We start from the raw sequence: 23052 nt of genomic DNA on the forward strand, positions 1-23052 counted from the left end.
AAGGACTGTACCACATTTCAAAGAGCTAACCAGGATGTAAACAATGCTTAACTATCTAGGGCTATTGGACTTTTTCTCTGCTCAGGAAAAGTCTCTTCCAGACACTTCCCTCACTTATTAATTTCATTCTCAGACCTCACAAATAATACACCCACATTTCTTCCGCAGGCTGCTGAGGCCACTTCAATGTTTCAGGTCAAGGCACAGCCAGCTCTATCTTGCAGGTTTTCTTCTCTGCTGGTTGTCTCACCTGTGTACAGAGATCACCTGTGGCCTTATGCTGGTAACTTGTCCAGTCTGACAGTCAGCTGATCTGACTGGGATGTATTCATTGTTTAATGTGGCTGACCAAAATGTCATGAGGCCTGAAGGATGGACTTTTTTTTTTTTTTTGGGGGGGGGGAGCTGGGTTTCATTTCATGGACAGCTAATTGGACTGGACACACTTTTATTTTTATTTCATATTTGTTTGATTTGAATATTACAGAAATTCCTTATTGCACTCAAAATAATATATATATATGCATATTTGTCCTTAGAGCAAATTTTTTTTTATGTTCAGTCTATATTGGCTGTGGGCTTACAGGTTCTTATCTGTTTCTTTACACAGCTGTTTGTGTTATTTTGTGTGAGCATTGTTGAAAAGCATATGAAAAATAACATAATCTGTAGCAGAACGGTTGTGCAACGTGGTATTCATAGACCTTCAAGAATGCCTTTCATTACCTTCCTTGGAACTGCTGGTTAATTTTTGTGGTGCCTATTGTGCCTATCCTTTTTGGATTTTTCTTTAAAATGCACTTATCTTGGAAAATATCTTCTTCAACACTTTACAAACAGCTCTGGGTTGTGCCACCCACCAAGAGAATTTCTGGATGTCTATTGAACATTCAGTGAGTTGCTGCATAACATTGGTATGTCAAATTTAGATTGTGTGGTGAAGGCTGTCATGTACAGCACTGAGCACAGTGTTGGCTGCTGGTCTTAGCAACCAATAAATAATTAAGAATTTGGATACTTGATGATCCCTAAAGAAGAATGACTCAGCTAACCCTCTACTGTTATTTCTTCATTATCACAGGCATAGATCCAGGCCAAGAACTGGTTTTCCCTTATGCATTTATTTGGTGACCACTTGGATATGGCTTAGGAAACAGTTAGTGTTTCTCCAGCAGTTGGGAAATGTTTACTTCCAGCTGTTTATTTCCCTCGGTGGATTAATAAGCCTATTTCAAAGTGCTGCAAAAAGGAAAACTGGGTGTTTGAAATGGGGATGGAAGAACATCTAGTGACAGTGTTTTCATCAAACTCCCTTTTTCCTGCACTGTAAAGGAAATGTTTAAATCAGTGGCTCAGAGCTTTCTTAACTTTCCAATGTACCTAATAAAATATATAAATTATAAAACTTAATAAAATAAACTGCATCGGTTGAGGAAAATGGAAGGAGAAATGAGATAGAGAATTTTATATCCCTGAACCCAACCTTTCCACTGAATTGGTATCAGCCTGATTATCACATTATGAAAACAACACTAACTTTCTGCAAAGATTTACACCCTTTGTAAAACAGTCAGCAGGGGGGACTTGGTGCTGGGTACCATTTGCTCAAAGCCCTTGTGACCTTTGAAGTCTCCTGCATTTTTCCTCTGGTACATTACAGTTTAAGAATGTTGTCTTTTTTACTGAAATCTTAAATTAATTAGGAATTTTGTGGCTTCTGAGTGTGGTTGTAAAGGGGAACCATCTATTATAGAGTTGTCTGCCAATTTAATGAGACAGACTTTTCAGTCACAGGTGAATGACACATGCTTTTTTTTTTTTTTTTTTTCTCCTGGGATGCAGTGTATAGGTTCCTTTGGATGGAGATCTTGATAAAGTAAAATTAATATGTATAGAGCTGATCATGAGGGTAAAGCTCTCATTATTGGTAGCAATCCTGTGAGAGTCATGAGTCACATCAGAAGAGACTGAACAATGAACAAGAGAAAAAGCCCAGATAGGAATACCTGTTTGCATGCAATCCCATAACGAAGCAGCCAAGCAGATAAACTGGCTATAAGTCTGTGCAGCACTCATATATTTCTCTGACCTATTCCTGCCAATGAAGAGAATATGGAAGACAAAAGATCAAAAGATGACTGGTTAAACCTGGAGGTGTGAATATGGATTTAGAAGTCAGGACTCCAAAACCACACTTTTAAACTTAACATGTAAGCACCAAACTCACAGTGTCCCAGCTTTCAGGGATGGAGTGCCAGAAAGTCCCAACTGAAGTCTTTGTTGGCTGCAAGTTCTTAGCACTTACAGCACTGATTTTGGCATTTAAATTCAAGATTGTTAGTTAACTTTAGTAGGGCTACCCAGTTTATAAATCACTCTTTTCCTTTGGCGCAATGTTTGTAGATCTCCAGATGGAGAAGAGTGTGACCCAAAGGTGGATTTGGCAACTCCAGTATGCCTTAGGTCAAACATCTGTAAGGAACATGTGTCTGATTTCCTTACGACTTCATCATTTCAGTAGATGGTGTATTCAGTACAATGTTATATCTGCTACTGAAATAGCTGAATGCAAATACCAGGAACCTCTGGGAAATTTTAGTTAATAGGAAAATAATCTAAAACAAATTCATCCTGTTATAGAGCCAGGAGAAAAGAAATGAAAATAAAAGGAGTTACTGATCCAACCAAGTAGGCACAGAAATGAAACCTCTCTAGGATTTTCTTTTTAGGTTCTCCAACTTCCAGTAATTTAATGAGCAAACTAGGTCAATAGCACAGTCTTGTTATGAATAAATGAATGCCATAGATTCACTAATATTAAAGTATACAGTTAGCATCATTCACTGCTCTGCTGAGGGAGCTGTGGCACAGCAGCTCTATATTTGGCTCTAATCCTAATTCAGACATTCAGCCTTATGAGTCAATGTAATGCAACTGCTGTAATGAAAACACAATTATAGAGAAAGACAGCTGGAGTATCACAAAAGATCAAGTAGCCTGAGTTTCAAGTAGGGGTAAGAGAGGTAATGTCAACTGCATTTTGTGTTTCTGTATTTGGTTTTCATGCCAATATAAAATTCAGAGATTAGATTGAAATGTGGAAAGTTTTATAGTCATTACAATACTGATATATTATGTTGTACTCTCCAAGAAGATCATTAAAAATAAAAACAGTTGCAGAATTCAGATCACAGATACTATTTTCTTCACATATGGTCTCTTGCTTTGAGGAAGGTTGCTTTGAGGAAAGAAAGCTTATTCATTGTTTGTTTGAACTGGTAACTGAAAATCTCAGTGGACCAACAAAAATAATAGTACTTAATATAAGTAATATTTTACTTCTCGTTTGTGGTGAGTGGGGATCTTCAGGGGAGATTCTCCCCTCTCCTGGACATTATTATTATTTTTTTTTTTTGTATGTTATCTAGGTATGAAAGCAGAAAGCCACAAAATCAAAACCATTTGAATTAAAATAGCTGCAAATGCCTTAATTTTGGTCCTTAAAAAGGTTGCTTTCCTGAATTATAGCCAAAAACTCATTGCAGAATGACGTATTGGAACACAGGTAACACATTTTATGTAACAGATTGAAAGTGAACAGTTTGCATAAAGTTCAAAGACTGAAATGCCCTTGTATGAACAATTTGCATGTTTATAGAAACAAAAAGGCATCACATAATTGAAGGATAGTATATGTAGAAATATAGTTTAAATTTATTTATAGTGAAATTATTGACTACATTTGGAGATTTGAATAGTATGTAAAATACTGTAGCATTTCTTCCTACATACATACAAAAGACTTACGAATCAACATATCCTGAATTTATAACCTGTGCCTGATTAAAAAGTATTAATAATTTTTCTCATTAAATCTTGTTACTTACTCTTTGTCCTTACCAGGTGGTGATAATCATAACATTGTGCATTATCATGTTAGTCTTTATGGGAGCACAAGACAGGTCTGCTGTGATTATCAGAACTCTGCAAGCTCGGAAGGAAAGCATGTGTTTTTTAGATACAAGGAAAATAATTAAAGAAGAAAACAGCTGTATAACAATGTGGCTATGGCAAAATGACACCCAATTGGACTTCTAATAAATTATTAAATTAATTGATTTCTGAAATATTGGTTCTCTTTAAACAAAAAGGAAAAGCAAAGTATCAATTAGAGTTTCATTGCAATCTTTAATTTTTTAAATTAATTAATTAATTAAAATTTGGGGCTCTTAACAATGAACCTAGTTATGTTATTGGCCATATCACTTTTTCTGGCTTGCTTTAGGTCAGGTAGTCTGATGAGTTAACATGTTAGCATACAGAAAAGTGGTTAAGACATGCTAAGTGGGTCTTTCGTTTTCCAAAATCGTATGCATCAACCTCTGTTTTATTTTATACTGCTGCTGTCAGGAGCAAGAGTTACCAAGTCCTGTTGAGAATACATGACATCCTTGAAATCAGCATTGGTGATGGCAGAAATTCCTTTCTGAACATGCACATGTGAAGAGGTATATGCATATTTCCTTGGCTGCATTCATGTATCTTTTTTTGTGACCTATGTGGAATTCCTGGGAAGGATTAGTCCTTCAAAATACTGACAAACTAGTTGAAGGAAGTAATTTATGATTAAACCCTTCCCCCTTTTCTGCTGATGTGAAGTGAGGAATGGTTTGTTGGAGGGGAATTTGCTGCAAAATGCGAGTTGTCTTTAAAATAACTAGTATAGGGAGCTGATTGCACTGCAGACTTGTCTGACTACTTTATCGTATGGATCATATCATAATATCTCAAATTGCAAACCTTTCTTGTTTCTTATATCTGTGTCATGGAAAGAGCTCACTGTGTTAATGGTCATGTATCTTCCCACTTGAAGACAGTGTTCTAGATACGGTGTCTTGAAGATACACACGAAAATCAACAGCACTTGTGATTGAGGATGAATAAGAAAATGAATCAAAACTTTTTATTTATGTTGTCCACTGTTTTCATTTACTATTGATGTTCATGTGCTCACAGCATATCCAGCCATACACTATTTGGCTCAATGTTTACTTCTGTAACTTAGATACAGCAATCTGTAGCCAAAGTTTGGCAAAAGTTGATAAAATAAAGAATATATTCAGAATGTTTGTTTAAAACATAATACAAAATTATTCAAATTAATTAAGAAATATGCTGTTTGAGAGTATTAAAATGTTTATATTATCCAGATGATCTTTGCTATGTAAATAGTTTGTGGACAGCCAATATTTGCTTTTCAAGCTATCACTGGTTGGACTGTCTGCCTGGCACTATTCCTTTTTCTTGATTAGATGTGTGAGTAGTACTTCCAATGAATATTTTTGCAGTTCTGGGTTTCACAAATACTCACATATGCATCTTTCAAATCTGGTGTTTCTGAATACATCGTGCTGCAAAATTCATGGAAATCATGGCCCAAAGATTAATTAATGAAAAAAGCAAAAGTATATTTGTATTCAAAATTAATTGCACCATTTTCCCCAGAGTAACACACAAAACACCCTTTCTCTGGTGATAGACAATACAGATACTTAAAAAGAAATAAATATACATAAATGAAACAATTGGATCTTATTTCCTGCTTGCAAACTGTGTGTGGGTGGCAGTTTATTCTCTTCTCATATTCCAACTGGGTCAGGTTCAAGTTGGACTTGAACATATTTTGTATCTTGCCCTTATTCTTGTGAAACTGTGGATTTATGGAAAGGGGTCTTTTGGCAGGAGAAAGTGTAGATTTTAGAGTTAGTGTTTGCTGCAGGGGTGAAGCTTAGTTTACGGTACTCACATGCTTGCTAGATGGTACTTGGTTGCTCATCTCATGTCAGCAAATCAGAAGACAGTTGTCATATTATTTTTCTTTATTTCCAGACACAGGCCAGTGAGTGTCTTGAAAGAGTCAAATAAATAGACATGTATTCAGAAGCAAAATTCATGATCATGCTGAAGGGTTTATAGTTAAGCCTGATGTTTCAGAATTTGTTTTTTGAGTCAATGTCCACATCAAAGCTGTTGTTCCAAAAAGCAATTTGAAAAGAAGAGATAACATACATTAATGTTGATGGAATTTTCAATATAAGTTTTTACATTTATATATATGTATATTCATATGTTTACCCACATTATATCTAAATGAAAATCCTTTCTGCTTTTTGTTAGTATTCTGTAGCTACTATTTCTGCGTAAGCTGGCTGGACTATGGGTTACATTTTGCATATATGAATTTATTGCTTTTTCCTACTGCAAAGTTCAGGCTATAGGTTTGAACTCCGAAGAGCCTAACTTCAATGTCTTGGATTGGCCAGGACAGCGGGAATCATATATGGTTTGAGCATAACATTTGAACTGCTCATGAGTGATAAAACATTAGATCTTTAGATAATACGCTTCTGAAGCTATATCTGTGCCAGCAGTTCAAGTGGGCGAGGGACTGCTCTCTAACTATGAGACCCACTGGAATTTATGAATATACAGTTAAAACTGAGCAATTAAAACTTATTTTTATACCATAAAAATGTCTTATCCCATATGTTGATAAAGAAATGACAGCGTTAGGTATGCAATTGTTTCAACCATTTGTGATGTCTGTAGGAAACTATTTTAAATTGGGATATATGGGTGTTGTATCATGAACATATTACCCAGAAAGTTAATTGTACTGTCTTTTCAGCCTCATGCTAAAAGCAAGCCTGGTGGCAGTTTTGTTTTGAAGTCACATCTCCAATGATCTGGCAAGGCTGTGGGACTAGGCCAATAAAGTACAGGGAAGTGGAGACTTCCAAAGTTGTTGGGATAGAGGAAAACAGGGAAAGCCTTTTTAGAACATAAAATATAGAACAAGAAATGTATGCAATTATCTGAAAGACCAAATTGCCCAGCAGTTAGAATACACAACAGATTATTTGGAAAAGACTGTGCCTTGCTCTGTTAAGCAGAGGTTCTTTCCATTGCTCCTAATGGCTAGAAGAATTGGTTTAGAAAAACTTAGCCCTCTCCTTCTTCCCAAATTTGCTGTCTGAAGCTGTTCTGAACTCAACAGTGTTTTTTGATTAACTTGTACACTAATGCTCCTTATCTACTTATTCTGTATTTTTCCCTACTCTAGGTAGCTGATGCCATATATCTATCCATCTGAATACTTTTTTGAGAGCCTGTTTTGGGGTTTCCTAATTTTCTCAGAACTATGGTCATAGGGCTCTAACAAATGAAGTCTAAAGTTCTGTGCTCGGATGGAGCTGTATAACAACATCATCACTGAAGTCCATCCGAAACCTAGAGATTTTATTCCATTCCCTAGGAGTCTGAGTACATTACTGCTAAGAGAGTATCTGAGAAGCAGGAGAGGAATCTCTTATTTCTAGACAGTAAGAAATAACTGAAATATGGTCCTGTCCTTATGCAGGCTGTTAAGACATGACTGAGACCAGATTTAATAACTTTTGCAAAATTTATCCTTAGCATGTTCACCCAGTGTGAGAGAGACCTCCTTCCTAGAAAGACATCATACACCACTGTAATTGGCAACATGTGCACTACATGCACAACCTAAAATTAAATTGACATGCCTCAGGAATTCCATCTGCTGTTGGATCAAACCTACCACAAAGTGAGCAGGGGAGCTAGGCCACTCAGAACTTCAGTCTCTCCCATAAAGCTGCGGGCAATGGTATGAAAAAGGGGGGTGTCAAGGCACAGAATTTATCAGCACAATTCTGTTAACTATTCTGAAGAAAGATATGGTCATCATGATGGGTAGTAATGGTCAAACAATAGAAGTTCCCTGTGTCCCAGGTAATGATTTCTTACCATTTCTTACATCTTTTTCTGATATATCCAATGCTACTCATTGCTGAAGGAGTTTACAGGGCAACTGATTCACCGGTTGACCTGACTTAAAAACAAATTGTTTCTAGGAAAGGGCCTGATAACAAAATCAAATAAAATGAATTATTAATGGGAATTAAAAGGACAACTGGCATCTAAAGGAAGGTACAAATCTGCAAGCCAACAGAATGACTTCTAAAGCAAATATGACAAAACAGAGTCTGATCATGTAGATGTTTGTTAAGTGCAGAGATTACAAACCAAGAGAGTTTCATTGGCCTTAGTCATTCTTCATTTATGGTTACAGTGACTTGTGATAGTGGGCACCATGTTGCAGGTCTAGATCTTCATGTTGCTATGCAATGTCAAAAAGAAGAAGTCTGTATGCATACAGACTGCAATATTGATTTTGAAGGGAACAGGAGTGTGCATTTGCAGTTCATCTGTAAGTAACAGACAGAAAACATTTTCTTGACTTAGAAAATACTTATATTTAAAATATTTTTAGCTGTAATAGTAATCCCCAACTATTTTTATAAAAACAAACTAATTGGAAAGAACTGTTTATCACAGCCCAGCATTCCCAGAAGGGGAATCAATTTATATAAACATGCTAAAACTGACCTATTTATGAAATGTTACGGAGAGCTGAGAAGAGAACCAAAACTGATCTTTATCTTATGTTCACTGTTTTAGAAGATCAACAGTAAGATGAAGGCTGAGGCTAGTTATCACATATGTTTTAGACGTGAATGCTAAGGTAATCTAAAATCCACTGCCAAAGCCACTGTGACTGCCAGAAAAATGTAAACTAATGTTCCAGGGCCCTCATTATATGCTTAATATGACTATGCTTCTCTTTCCACATAAATCATTATGAATGTATCTGTCAGTTGCTCCTATGAAAATCACTGAACACAAACATAAATGAAATGCTGAAAACTGTAAAGAAACCATAATAAATTTTTGATGTAATCCCTATGGAAAAATGAAAACAAAAACAAAAATCAAGAGAGAGAAGTTTTTAATTTAATATATGGAAATTCTCTATTAAAAACTAACGTTAATATGCATAAGTGCAGATTTGTTTTTAACGCAGCTTAATTTAGTAAATGAATATGCAGATCAGAAGAATTAGTGAAAAGACCAAATATGTTCTGCAAGTTCTTTTTTGTCCATAAACAACTGTTACCTTCAGAGAACTTTCTGCTGGCCTCATTTATCATAACCAAAGAGGAAAACACCCATGCTGTTGAGCTCAGTGGCAAAACTGCTGTGGAGATCTGCAAAGCAGCAATTTCAACCAGTTATTTTTATCAGGCAGAGATTCTCTTCTGTAAGGACTACAACATTCTCTTTTTTTCACTAAATGAGAGGTTATTATGCATGGCCATATACACATAAGAAAGACTGGGAAAGAGCAAAACAGCCTCTTTCTGTCATGACCTTTGTGTAATAGCTTGGCAAAATCCATTTACATTATTTTTTCATCTCCCTTACATCTGGAGGCTTGAAGATCCCAGAGCTATATTCAGCAGTATATTTCACAGCCTTATCTCGTTTTGGAGTGGTGCTGCCTGAAGTATCATTCAGGAGCTCATAGTCTGTCTGTGGTGGTGTACCTGATGTTGATACAGATGTTTCTTCTGAGCACCTAGTTACTGCAGAAAGATTTAGGTCATTCCAAAGTACTTGCTACATGCTGGAGATCACAACTCTCATGCTCAAGTTCTAATTTTCCTAAAGTCAATGCAAAAGTGAGGCAAAGCCTTAAGCAGCAGCATTATTACTAACCTACGAAATTAGAACAGATGGTATTGTTGACATGAAGGAAAAGAATTTTCCAAAAGAGTGAAGCACATGAAAATTTTGGAAATTGTAAGGTAGAGTTTATCTAACAATGCCCTAGAAAAGTGTTTTATTTATGATGTTGCCCAGTAGCATTGCTCTAAGCTAAGATAATTACCATATAAACATGACTTTTTTTGAGTGTTAGCTTTCTTCACTGAGGAATTGAGTGAGGGAGAGATGAAGGTAGACATAGCAAGGAAGAAGGGAGGGGAAAAGGCGGACAGAAAAAACAAGGAGAGTGCCAAAGCAAGGGAGATAGTGTTTGTGTTTAAAAGAACTTGAGGCTATGCCAAATCAGAATTTTCTTTAGGAATTTGAGAACTAAAAAACTTCATGAGCATGCACAGATCATGGGCAGAGGGAGACACTTTAAGTTCACCATACTGTAACAAGGCTGGGGAGAGAAAGCAGAGAAAAGAAATAAATGGCTATTGGCTTTTGCTGAAATGAACAGAGGAAGGTTCATTGGATAGACTGTGAACCTCAGCAATTCTTTCAGTTAGCCTGGCTCAGGCAGATGATTATTAACAAAATCCAGTAGTAGGAAAAGGATTTCATACTGCTTCTATTCTAGGACCAATAAATAAATCAATAAAGCATACATAAATAAATACATAAACATGATATTCAGCTTGTGCATTTGGTTAAGCTCTGAGTTTGTAGTGTGAGGTTTCTGAAAGTTAAAATTCTTTGAAACTCAGACATGTAAATGGATGAACTAAAAGGCTTAGTGAGACTGTGCAAGTTCATAAGCTCTTGAACTAGCACAAACACATTTTCACTGGAGTTGAGTTCAGCCCAGGTTGCTCAGCGCTTTTAGTCTCAGTGTGCTAAAATCAGGTCTACAGGAGAAATTGTTGGGAAAATACAGTTGATGTGGGAGGTGATTTTTTTAAAATGTTATTTCCAGTCAGTGTAAGTCTGGATAGATTGTGTGTGGACTGTAACTATATCAACCAAATTACAAGAAACTATTTGTCTTTTCTGCTGTAAACTACTAGAAGTTTAATGTTTTTGTAAAAACATGGCATTTGGCATTTGTAAAAATATGGCATTTGTAAAAATATGGTCTAAAATATGGCATTTGATTTATGGGCTTCATAAGGTTGGGAATAGTCCTCCTCAGTTTCTAGGTGTTCCTTTAGAACAGAACTGTTTCTAGGTGTTTCTTTAGAAGATGAACTGTTGAATTAAGACATATCTTAAGGCTTCCCTCCCCATGTAAGGAAATAAAGAGATCCAGGGCCTCAGGGCCTTAATATAGAAAGTGTTGAACATGCAATAAGAGATAGCGTACAACAGTTAGGTATCCTACTGCCATTGAAAATGCTCAGTTCCTGTGAAAAAAGAATGAGATCTGGACCATCATTTCACCCCTGTCCTTATCTCCCAAAATGGATTTCAACATGGAGCAGTGTGGTGCACTACAGTGAAAGAAACTAAATGGACTAATACAGTTATTCTACTTTTGTATAAATGTGATTTCCTGAGGCCTGACATGACTCTTCCATGCTTTAGTGGCATTATAGTTTTTTTTTTTTTTTTTGTCTGTTCAGCTTGGAAAGGAAGAGTACATTATTCCCATTTTCTTTGCAGAAGCCCTTTATATGTTATGTCCTTCTTCCAGTCTTTCATTTTGTACACTATATACTAGTTCACATTTGAGATCAGATCATAGAATCATAGAATCATAAATCACAGAATGGCTTGGGTTGGAAGGGACCTTAAAGATCATCTAGTTCCACCCCAAACACCCCCCACCCCCACCCCGCCACCATGGGCATGGATGCCACCTGCTAGAGCAGGTTGCCCAGAATCCCATCCAACCTGACCTTAAACACTTCCAGGGATGGGACATCAACAGCTTCTCTGGGCAACATGTTCCAGTGCCTCACCACCCTCTAAATGAAGAATTTCCTCCTAATACCTAATCAAAATCTCCACTAGCTAGTTTAAAACCATTCCCCCTTGTCCTATCATTATCTGCCTGAGTAAAAAGTTGTTCTCCAGATCTTACTTGGTTACTCCATTCCATCTTTAGCAAAAGAAAGTGTATGTCATAAAGTCATGGAAAAATCTATATTAAAAGTGATAACACCATCAAGGACTTGTGAGTGTGCAGTGTTTTGTCCATGCAGACCACAACATTTCCAGGACCACAGTGGCCAGGAGCTTGTGAAAGAGCAGCCTAGCAGGAATAATCTTTACTATTCTTCATTTTACTTAAATACTTTACCAAATATTTGGCAAATATCATGGTCACTTGGAAGTCACTGATATGGTAACTATTACTGCATTCATATTGCACCAAAATAACAGAAAAAGAACTCTTACTGTCAAACTCTACAGCCAATTTTTTTTCTGTAGAGCTATTAATCTCTGTGAGATACTTTGTATCTAAGACCTGAGACACTCAGACCTGATTAACTAAATGATTAATATATATTAAAAGGGCAGATTCTTTTTTTTTCTTCTTTTTATGAAGTATAAAAAGTCTAATATAATTAGAAATACGTACATTTTTTCAATGCCGTGATAAACTTGATCTATGAAAGTGACTTTCATGCTCGCAAAATAATTCATAGGGTTAAAGGCCTCTCTAACTTGCTTCACTGGGTATCTGTTTACTCTTAGGAATACTGAAGGTTTAAAACAGTATGACTCTGTCCCTTGTTCCTGATTACTAATTCAGCAGAAGCATTATAAAAAAATATATCAAAGAAATGAAAATAAGTGGCATGACATAGTAGACCCCATTCTAGCTATGTTGCAGCTCACACTGGAAATGGAATCTCCAGTTTCATTTGTTTTGATGTACTGTATAAATATTTAAAGAATGCATGCTGCAATTTTATCCAGCCTTCGCTGAATTTCAGAGTGTAATGTCTTAGTGGGGCTTTTAATGCTGATAGCAATTAGTGTTAAAATTGCTGGTTGAACAGACCAATGAGGGATGTGCATAAATCCATTTCTGCTCAGGAACACATTTCAATACAAGTTTGACTTGAAGCAATGGTCCAAATCTCATTGAAATACCAAGGAAGACTTTGAGTCTTATATGCGTGTTATGAAGTTCTGTGTATACAAGATGAATCTTATTTAAACTTTGCACATGCGCCTTTACTTCACTTCAGGACATTTTTGTGTAGAAAGCGTACTTTCATATGCAATTAAGTCATTATTAACTGACTAACTTCAAATAGAATAATAACTTCAGGCAAGTAACAGTGTCACAGAATCACAGAATGTTAGAGATTGGAAGGGACATTGAAAGATCATCTAGTCCAATCCCCCTGCTGGAGCAAGAACACCTAGATCACGTCACACAGGAACGCTTCCAGGTGGGTTTTGAATGTCTCCAGAGAAGGACACTCCACACACCCCCTGGGCAGCCTGTTTTAGTGTTCTTAACAGTGTCATTAAATAAAGTGCCATTAAATAACAGTGTCATTAAATAGAATTTTATAATCATTTTATATAGCACGTGTATGTATATGAATATCTCATAAGCTACTTGTCAAAAAATTAGATCCTTATAAGATTAGAGAGCTGAGACACTCTATTTTACCAATTAACAGTGGTGTAGGATCAGCAGTTGAAGATTAAGATACTAATGCAACAGCTATCATGTTGCCTGACACATTGGATTAAAATGAGGAACTCCAGAACTAAACATATGAAGAGCCTAGAATTTCTAACAAGGGTTAATAATAGACTCACAACCTCCAATAAAGTATATACCACAGAGACCTGTAGTCTATCTTGGAGAATGAAAAACTGCCACCTAAAAATCTATCAAAGACTCAAAGGGTAATTCTTCTTAGCTGTGACTTGAAAACTTGGGGGAAACCATAAGATACAGTCATTTGGCTGTCAATTCAATAAACTTTTAAAATGTGTGTTTCCTGAAGAGTCTGTTCAAAGTCTGAACAGAAGACCATAAAAAGTGGGAGGATACTCCTCTGGGGTCAATCATTTAACCACTATGACTACACACTATTAAAGAAAACAATCCAAGGCTTCTTGTCTGGCTCTGAAGCTAAGTGGCAGAGCACAGTTTCTGTCCACATGGCCAGACTGGCTTGTCCTAGCAAAAAGAGTGGCTGTGTCCAGGCTGATTAGTTGTCAGTGTTGTCTGGCGTGGGCTGTTTCCAAGCTGTGTTCTGGCAATGTGAATTATCACATCATGAGGCTTTGCATGGGAGCATCCTAACAATTTAGTGGCAGGGACAGTCACAGGGCAGTACTTGCTCCTGTACCTGACCCTGTTTTATCAAGAATGCACGTGAAGTGCATGAATGAAGACTTTATCTAGCCTATATACTAATAATAATACTTGTAGAGGAAAGGGAAGGTGTGTGTGCAACCTGTCTCTAGATGGCTAGGAACTCAGCTAACTTAGCTCATAAAAGCAGGTCCAAGATTAAGGAGGGAAAGAGTTGGTTAGTTATGATGAACTTCATCGCCCTGCATGGTTCACCTAGAATCTCCCAGACTAATCAATTCAAATCTTTAATCTCTAAATGTAGCCCTGTAACTGAAAGTGTTGGGTTTCCATAGAAAGTATTGGCTTTTTTTTTTTTTTTTTTTTAAGAGTAGCTCACTAAACAAAGAAAAGTATTGGTAAGTGTTGTTGAGGAATTTCTAGGAGGTTAGGAGTCTCATGTCTTTACTTTTTTCCAACATTTAGATTACTCATGAAGGCATTATCATTGAAAAGCACAGTGGCCACATATTTCCATGCTGCATCATGGCAGATCAGTGAGAGAGGAAATAAGTGGTTATAATGAAAAACGTAGCCTGGTTGTTTTTGGAGTCTTAGGGGAAAGAAGGCAGGTGGCATCAGAACTGTAGGTTTCTGAGCCCCCAGAAAGCATTACAGAGACATTTTTCTTCTGGGGTTTTATTTTGTTTCTGAATATTTGGTTTCCATTTAAAAAATAGATGAAAGTTTTGTTGTTGTTGTTGCTAACATTTTTCAAGAGAAATCCTCCCTTCCAAATATTTTCCTGTTCATTTCAGGTAGACCATACTTTATATGATCTCCTACCTGAAACAAACAAACAAAGAAAACAAACAAACCAAAAACCAAACAAACCCACAACCAAACCAATCAACCAAAAAAACCTGTCCTGTGTTTAAACACATCTGTACAAAAAAATGGGGAATATACCTATCTCAATTTATGTATAGATGAACATGGCACTGAACTGGAGTTGCTAATCTGACTTCTAAGCAAAGCTGTCTTTTCTCCACATCACGGAACTGTATTTTCTGTATCTTGCAAAAATGTACTGCTTTATGATCTGTGTCTGTCTGTCTTTAAGATTAGGGAATACTTTATAGAGAGTCCTCTTTCTGCGTCGTGAGACATAGATAATTCATAGTGCTGTGTAAATAGTGTTTGAAATTTGGCTCATGGGAGCTATGTAACTTTAACACCCTTCTGTCTTTGCTATCTCTAAACTGTAATCTACTTTGTTAAAGGAGTCTTCTGTTTTCAAAGACAGGCCTCCATTTTGTCTTTGGTGTAATGATGTCTTGCAAAGAAAGCACATGATGTTCTCTCTTCAGTGTTCACTTCCAGATTTTCTTATTTTATAATTTCTTGCTATTTTTTTTCTTGCCTCAAAACCCTGATAAGAGCACCAGGATTAACCAAGAGAAAGTTCAAAGTGGAGAAGAGAAGAAAGTTTCTGATTAGTAAGAAAAGTAAGGATCAAATAGCCAATATTATGACATATCTGCAATACATGTCCAGTTTAAAAAGAACAGTTGGAAATATGTATACAAAGGTAAAACAGATCCATAATTACATTTGCACTAAACCATTGTTTAGAAACCTATTCACAGAAGATAGTTTATGAACCTGATCTGGGATTCTTCTGTCTGAAAGACAGTGTATAAATATAAGATCATTTTCATGTAACTTTGACCACATTATGCACTGTATGTTGGATGACTGAAGAAATTAAATACATTAGTATGATGGACCACAGAGTGTGCTGTTAAATAGAAATTAATGAACAAGCATGCTAATGAACAAATGACATATTAAGCACATGATGAAGCAGAATTTGTAGTAGAAAACTAATAATTGCTTGCAGATGACCTAGGTTCGTTACTTTGAAAGCAGAATCTTAAAGTAAAGCAAATGCAAATTCATTCCTTTCCATGTACCCAAGTCAATTAATTTTTACTTTCCACAGCACTGGGGGAGGAACCTAAGATTAGTTTTCAGAGTGTTACATGAATGAGTAAAATTAATATGTTATCTCTATCTGGAGAATGCATTTTTACATGTGAGGATAAATTACTTTTGTGTCACTTTCAAATCAACCTCTGTCAAGAGAATAAAATATCCATTAAAAAGATATTTTTAATGCTTATCAGAGGGGTTTCTGTGCCAAATACACACTATTCTGTGAAGTACAGTGGTGTACTGGTGCTCCTTTGATCTCAATATCCTTCATCCTGGTCTGCTGCCAAGCATCATTCACTCGCTCCACACATCAGTTGGGACAGGAAAAAAAAATGAATGAAACAACTCTTGAGCTGAATTCACACCTCACTTCCCCTATTTCTCTGTCTGTCTGACTCTGATGTCTTCAGGGAAGCTATTCCTCATTTATTCTGATATGCACAACACCATCTACAGCCATGCCTTCAACACAGATGGCATCTTCCTTGCTTAGTTAAATAAAAGATAAAGTATCCCACTTTGTAGCTGGCAGTGTTATGATGACTTTTCTGAGGAAGGACACACTACAAAGTGTAATGTGGAGTTACTGAGCTAACCCTGCCTGCTTCAGTATGTGATCACCTCATCATGGCCCTGTTAGTTCAGGTGCCACTGTTATTGGTTCAGGTGCAGCAATGTGCTAACATGGCTCTGCTGCTTCCAACATCCACATAGTTTTCCCCGCAAAGCACTGCCATTCCTTGCTTGGCTCTGCTGTGTGTGGTAGTACATGGACTTACAGAGGTGTCCTGTCTACACCATGTTTCCTCTAGATACCCATATTCACATTATATAAACCTCTTTATTGGATTTAACCTTCACACCTCTGAAAGGTGTAGGAAATATTCCTATCTTCATTATTCTAAATGGAGACAGTGCAATGTGTCACATCCAAAGACTTCCGAACGACAAAGGCTTGCTCGCAGGCATGCCACTAACAGGGACCACTAACCTGACCACTGACCCATCCTCATTCCTTTAATCAATGTCTGGGATTTTGTTTACTTCTTATGAGCAGGAATTTCATTGTGGATGCAAACATGAATTTGGTCTCTTTCATTGCCTATTTATATTAACTCTCAAACACAGTTGTCTCAAATATGTTAGGCAGTGAATGGGCATCTAATAAAAGTCTCTGACTTGAAGAGTTCACCATCCTAACTGACCAACAGGAATAAAGTTTTGCCTAAAGTAGCAGATTAATATGTGGTAAGCTGTGGTTTGAATTTGTGATGTACTAGCTCCTCCATAACTCTGTGGATGTTGCCTGTGAGAAGTACATGCCTCTGTCCATTGTAGATTACTCAAAGCGAAGTCACAGAATCATAGAATAGCTTTGGTTGGAAGAGACATCAAAGATTATCTAGTTTCAACCTCCCCACCATGGGCAGGGATGCCACCCACGAGATCAGGTTGCCCAGGACACCATCCAACCTGGCCTTGAATACCTCCAGGGAAGGGGCATCCACAGCTTCTCTGGGCAACCTGTGCCAGTGCCTCACCACCCTCTGAGAGAAAAATTTCCTTCTAACATCTAATCTAAATCTTCCCTCTCTAGTTTAAAACCATCCCCCCTTGTCCTATCATTATCTGCCTGAGTAAAAAGTTGTTCTCCATCTCTTTTACAAGCCCCCTTAAGTATTGAAAATCTGCAAACAGGACTCCTCAGAGACTTCTTTTCTCCATGCTGAACATCCCCAGCTCTCTCAGCCTTTCTTTGTAGGAGAGGTGCTCCAGCCTTCTGATCTTCTTCATGGCCCTCTTCCGGACCCACTTTAATAGGTCCATGTCCTTGTGCTGGGGGCCCCAGACCTGGATGCAGTGCTCCAAGTGGGGCCTCACAAGGGCAGAGCAGAGGGGGATAATCACCTCCCTTGACCTGCTGGGCACTCCTCTGCTGATGCAGCCCAGGATGCAGTTGGCCTTCTGGGTTGCAAGCATGCGCTGCTGGCTCAAGTCAAGCCTTTTTTTTCCACTAGAACCCTCAAGTCTTTCTCTGCAGGGCTGTTCTCAATGCGTTCTTCTCCCAGTCTGTACTCATGTCTGGGACTGCCCTGACCCAGGTGCAGCACCTTGTAACTGGACTTGTTGAACCTCATTAGGTTCACGTGGGCCCACTTTTCTAGCTTGTCCAGGTCCCTTTGGATGGCATCCCTTCCTACTGTTTTATTGACTGAACCACTCAGCTTGGTGCCATCTGCAAACTTGTTGAGGGTACACTTGATCCCACTATGTCATCGATAAAGATATTAAACAGCACTGGTCCCAGGACGGACTCCTGAGGGACACCACTTATCACCACCTTCCACCTGGATATATAGCCACTAACTACACCTCTCTGGGTGTGGCCTTCAAGCCAATTCCTTATCCATTGAATGGCCCTCCTTTCAAATCCATCTCTCTACAATTTGGAGTGTTGTGTGGGACCATGTCAAAAACCTTACAGAAGTCCAGGTAGATGACATCGTTCAGTCTTTCCATGTCAACCTGTGCAGTCATTCCATCATAATAAGCCACCAGATTGATCAGACATAATTTGCCCTTTTTGAAGCCATGCTGGCTCTCTCACATCTATTGCATTATATGGCCCAGTTGGCCATCAAACTATAGACATCTAATACTGATATAGGGACTGTTCGGTTACCCTGAGGACAAGCAGCACAGCTCATGTCATTGAGACAAGCTCTCTCACCCACCACAATACAATGGCTGTGCTGCCTACTGGGATACTGCAAAATGCACTGCTGGCTTGCAGGGAAATAATTGCCAAACACTGTTTTCTCTTCCAAAAATGTTTTCTTCTTCAGAAACATCTCAAGTTACATCCATGAGCCTTCAGATGTCAGTTCCTTCATGCAATCAAATTATCATAAATAAAATAATGCAATATATGATATCATAAACCCTCCGATTAATTTAAAGTAAATTTATGATGCTCCTTCAGACTAGATTAATTTTTCTGAGTGTTTTTCTTCTATTTGTCCTGATTCCTACCATGCTTTTAAAGTGGTTTTAGAACTTCTTAACTGTAGCATGAGTCTGGATTTGGCCCTACATATCTTCCATTGACTTATCATTTTTGTACACACTATTTCTCTCTCTTTATTTCTATATATTTCACTATTTCTGTAACTTGACTTGATGAAGCTGTAATTCTGTACTTTTCCCTGAAGTATTAAAATCAAAGAAAAGATAGGAATTCAGTAAGTGCTTTGGACACATAATTCGACAGCCATTCAACAGACATTTCATTTTTGCACTTAAGCAACATAAATGTGCCTTAGAGTGGGATAGATTAGGATTACATATATCCATTTTAAGGCAATTTTATACTTCAGGGATGGTGAAAGAGCCATAACTGTAAATTAAAATGAGTCCTTTTCAGTCAAAATTGCTTTGAATTGCTGCACTCATTTCATAGAGGCAATATGTTCTCTTGATACATTGCAAATTCTCCATGCCTGCAACGCCTACGACATGGCTCACAGTTGTAATCTTTGCAGAGCCAGGTATAGTGGTGAATGCCAGAAATTCTTTCAGTGTTTTTTTCAAAGGATTGATATATTTCTGCATGTGTCTATGTGCATCAGTCTTCAGTATTGAAACAGACCCCGTGGCATGCAATGCTTACATGCCTGGCTCCTACTCCTGACTGTGAACAGTCAGAGCATCACCTCTTCTTGCAGTAACAGAAGTTGCATGGGGTTACAGTAAGGCGATAGTGCTACAGCTATAGATATCACTGAGAAATGTGCTTGTTGTGTTATTCACTGCAGATAGCAGATGTGAATGGCCCATTACCTGCTTCTAGAAATGCCTTGTGTGATGGCACTCTTTCCTTTCCCTTTTGAAAGATACCTTTCAAAAATCCTCAGTCTGTTTTGAATTTCTTTCAATATCTTTTTCATTCTCACGGAAGATGAATAAATTTGGAATACCGTTTCATTTACGTATTAGTATCTGACCAGGGGAAGCATTTCTAATGCAATACAACATAAGAAAGTAACACAAGACAAATGTTCAGCTTCTGCACAAAGTGGGTCTAGTTTTCCAGGGTCTTGCACCTTAAGTTCGTGATTGGGCAAGTACCAAGGAAGTGTAAGTCTCTGTTGCTATGGTAAGTGAGGGATAAGAGAAACCTTACATTGGTACACTCTTATACTAGCTGGTATATTAGATTGGTCTTAAAGAAAATGTAATTTCAAGCTCTTTACTTTGCCAGACAGTAAATAAGAGTGAAATACCCCAGTTTTGAACTCATATTGCACAGATGTAAATGATTACACCAGGGCTATGTGAGCACAGGCAACACATGCTGACATTTGGGCATGAGAGGCTTGACATTTGCACGTACATCTTCCATGAGTGCAGCCTGAAAGCAGCAGAAAATTTTACACTTTCCATACCTGCAAGTCAGAACTTGCTGACATAAGGATGCTCAGGAGAAGCAGTGTAAATTAATTCTTAAAATGGATTAGTTAAGGATAATTAAAAAGCTTCAGGAACCCATCCAAAATGAAAGGATCTCAATTATATCTCTTTGCTTCCCAAAGAAGCACAACTACCAAACTAGCAGATTGTGCATACATTCAAGACATTGCAAATGTGAAGTAAGTTTTATTACTTTAAACCTTTTACTGAGAATGCATTTTTATACATTTTACATCTAACTTGCCATGGAGTTCAAAGTTCACTGTCATTATCTTGTCTCAGCTGGTGGGCACAGTGTCTTGATGTAGTGTACAGTGTATTGGAACCATGGAAATGCATTCTGTTACCAGTGACCTGCACTCTTACTGTTAATCTTAAATTTCATTAAAAAAAAGAATTAGTGAAAACAAAACAGGAGTTAAAACAAAGCCCCACTGAATGAAAACTGGAACAGACAAAGTTAAAACTGATTCCTATATATGTGCTATTCCATGACGCATCTAAGCAAAATGCAGTGGAACAGGACATATTTGAAGCTCTTTATGTGTTCGTTGTTTACTGAGGTGTGTTGCTTTGCATTCGTGTTTCTGAAAGAAGGTGTGTTTTGAAGAGGGGCAGCGTTGATTTTGGAAGGAGAGATGGCTCACTGTATTGTGTGAGAGTCAAGTGCAATGGCAGCACACCACAGATGTCTGCCATATGTTGCACACATTTTAATACTCAGTAGCAAACGTTCTTATTATATGAGAGCAAGAAGAATAAGGTTCACTTCATGAAAGCAGGTGAAGTAAACCCCATTGAGATGTATGTCATATGGAATGCATAATGGATGATGGTCCAGATGCATCCAAAAAAGAAACGTGCTTTGCGTGCAGCTGAGATAGGGAAGCTTGTGGTAAATTCTGCCCTTTGTCTATGAGGCTTTGGCTCTGGACAGGGATTCTTGTCATGTGTTTCTGCCAAATATGTTAGTATTTAAACCATACATATTACCATATATGGGTGTCTACTTAAGCACTTTTGTGTTTACCATGTGCGTATTTTTTTCCTATTCATTCTCTCAGAACTACTTAGTTAAAAATTCAGTGGGCCTAATGTTTATTGGTTTTTCATTTATTCAAGAGAAAACACACAATTTTTCTCTAGAATAAGTAGAGGACGTAGAAGAAAGAAAAAAAAATCAAACAAATGGAAATTCTCAACAAGAGAACATTGCAACCAAATTCTGCCCTCAAAAATGTATCCAGCTACCAGAGCCTTTACGAGGTACATTGCATGATTAACTACACAAACTGGATTTTCAGCCAGTGGGAGGTGTAGTTCATTTTACAATGGCCATTTCAGATGGAAGCTGCTGTCCAAGATGAAGTACCTACATAAAATGTCATCCAGTTTGTTCAATTCTCATTTTCCCTGGGATCTTATTCCATTGTAATTGTTATAATGGTAGTTACAGCAGATATTAGACACAAGTCCCTCTTATAAGATGGGTTTCAATTATTAATAAGTCTGACTGAATTCAGATGACAGAGGTCTGGTAATAAAAAATGGGCTTTTACCAGAATGCTAATGTGTTAAATCAGGCTGCTTATTTAGGTGCCTAAACATGGATTTACTGCCTAATGTTCATGTTTTATGTTAGATTTGCGTGAGTAACATTGGAAATCTTACATTCTTGGCCTGAACAAATGAGTAGTGTTTCTTTAAAGGAAAAAAAAAAAGCCCCCAAAGCAAAAACCCCAGAACCTTCATTAGGTTTTCTGCTAACCAACATTCCTATGTTTTATATTCAAACCAACATATTAACATGAAACAATCATTCCAGATGGAAGAAAATATAACTTTTAGGGTCAGGAAAGGGGTACATAAAATTCTGGCAAATTAGAAGGAGAAATCTACAGGGGCTAAAAACCTCTTTAATATGTGCTTTAATCCCCTTGTGGATCATTGTGGTTTGGACCTGCAGACACTGAAATGAGAAAATGCTACCATAAGCTGACCAGTTTTAGTGCTGAAAGGCAATATCCACAATGTTCCTCAGGCTTCCAGGGAATGAAAGGCCTTGAATGGATATGTCTATACATTCTACCAAACAGCTGACAGAGTAGACGCCTACCCTAAATTAACGTCTCAGACTATGGTGTGAACTTCAATAGAAAACATATACCTAGCCAAAAGTCAGTATAATATAGAAAGTACAACACTTTTTAAATATCATATTTTTAAAGCTGATTTTGTTGAGGAACAACAACAGCAACAAAACTAAAAAACAAAACAAAACAACCAAACAAAAAAAATCACCAAAACGCAACCAACTAAATGTACAAAACCAGCCAACCAACCAAAAACCAACCAACCAGCCAAATAAACAAAAAAAACCACCAAAAAAAAAACAAAACAACAACCATTGAACATTTCAGTTTTGCCTTCAGGAGAGAATTTCAAGAAACTACAGCTTATACCATGTTTTAGCTAATCTACCTGAATACAGCATCTGTAACTGCTTTATGTGGTATTTAGTATTTTGACAAGAAGATTTTACTGGTTTTCTGTCATAAAACATTACCAGGCTATTCTAGTACATGCTCTAAGTTTGAGTTTTAAAAGTAGAATCAGATGCTTCTTCATTTTACGTATTTAGCCTGATAATATCAGCAAACGGGTCTCAGTTCCTTTTACTGCCCTCC

General features: G+C 37.4%; 1 long non-coding RNA gene across 3 annotated transcripts in view; it reads left to right on the top strand.

Annotated features, from left to right (window-relative positions):
• Positions 1-23052, top strand: part of LOC121068182 — a 35776-nt gene that overhangs the window by 5768 nt on the left and 6956 nt on the right. The window contains exons 1-3 of one of the 3 annotated variants that reach the window (XR_005818679.1): positions 1892-2210; positions 3429-3565; positions 4411-4508. The exons of 1 other annotated variant lie outside the window; for it this stretch is intronic. This is a non-coding gene — a long non-coding RNA (uncharacterized LOC121068182). Of the gene's footprint in view, positions 1-1891; positions 2211-3428; positions 3566-4410; positions 4509-23052 lie in introns of those variants that run through there. One more of the 3 variants, XR_005818681.1, reaches the window with a different exon arrangement.

This window comes from Cygnus olor, chromosome 3, assembly GCF_009769625.2.
Source record: "Cygnus olor isolate bCygOlo1 chromosome 3, bCygOlo1.pri.v2, whole genome shotgun sequence".
Lineage (NCBI taxonomy): Eukaryota > Metazoa > Chordata > Aves > Anseriformes > Anatidae > Cygnus > Cygnus olor.